The sequence below is a fragment of the Austrofundulus limnaeus genome, unplaced genomic scaffold, assembly GCF_001266775.1.
Source record: "Austrofundulus limnaeus strain Quisiro unplaced genomic scaffold, Austrofundulus_limnaeus-1.0 Scaffold126, whole genome shotgun sequence".
Classification (NCBI taxonomy): domain Eukaryota; kingdom Metazoa; phylum Chordata; class Actinopteri; order Cyprinodontiformes; family Rivulidae; genus Austrofundulus; species Austrofundulus limnaeus.
In genome coordinates, this window is record NW_013952528.1 from 1486419 (window position 1) to 1487774 (window position 1356).

A 1356-nucleotide genomic window follows, 5' to 3' on the forward strand; every position below is an offset into this window, starting at 1 on the left:
TATACAGAGAGAGAATATATAGAATTCAGTATTAAAGTATTAATGTAAAGCAGATAAAACAAGGAAAATATGTTATTTTCCAACAAAACATATGCACACATGTATGTTTATTTTTATTTACACATAAACAAAAGACTAATGTTAAAATATATATAAAAAGTTTGGAAGCAAAACGACAGGAAGTCTCACTTCTTAAGTCTTACTTTAAAACTTAGACTACAGAAAAGAGGACTAGAGTCTGGTGAAACGCCACATACAATGAAACAATGATGTTATTTCACTGTTGTACTTCTTCCTAGAAGCACAGTTATTGAAGTTTCCAGATATTGCCTCAGCTACTGCAGCATCTGTGAGCAGCACTGAAATCCTTGCAACTTAAAGAGAAACATGCATTTGCAATTTCACAGACTTTGTAAGTAAAGATATGTATATTTCAATGAGCATGTAAAATAAAATAAAATAAAATGGAGTTTTAAGATGAAAATTTAACTCTGAAAGACTATCCACCCTCACCTGGCTCATCCAGCTCCATCACCACACGCTCAGCCTCATCCAAACAAGATCCAGCAGCCCGAGATAAAATACGTCCTCCTCAACTGTTGCAGTTGCTTGCCAGTCGAATGTCAACCTACCACCTCGCCTCCTCCAACCTGCTTCTCCTACCTTCCAGGTGTCTCCCTCTCCTGCTACCACCACCGTGTCAGGGCCTCAGGGGGGAAGAAAATCCTAACCACTAACCTAATCATCTCATTCAAGCTTTCTACCTCTCACAGTGCTACAATTCTCATCTGGTGTCTGAGCACCAAACCTGTCATTCATGTCAATATGTTCAATCATGGCAATAAATCCATTCTAATTTCACGTTTGAGTCTTTCAAGGTTGAAATACATATTATTTGCTTGACTTACCTGTTTACCCACTGATGTGTGCCACGATATATTACTTTCCTCTTTATACTTACAGACATAAGAGACAAGCCTGTGATCCATAATGTTAATAATTTACTATAAAAATTGTCTGAAAAGTTTAACTATGGCTTTAAATAAACAAAGACTGTGCCAGAACATAAAGTCTTTGTCTTCTTATAAAACAATAAACACTTGCTAGTGGGGATACTGTGATGGACCCTCACTAAACAGATTTTTTTTTATTCATTCATGAAGTGTAATTTGAAAGCAAATGCAATTAAGTGGCTTATCAATTTACATAAATTACCTAATACATTACATACACATTTCCTTAACTACAGTTTAAAAATTTTAAAAATGCCATCTTAACTTGTTTATGATGGTTACTGTAAGTTAAGCATCAGATTGCTTAATTGTTTAAAAATTTAGGTAGTTTAAATACAAATTT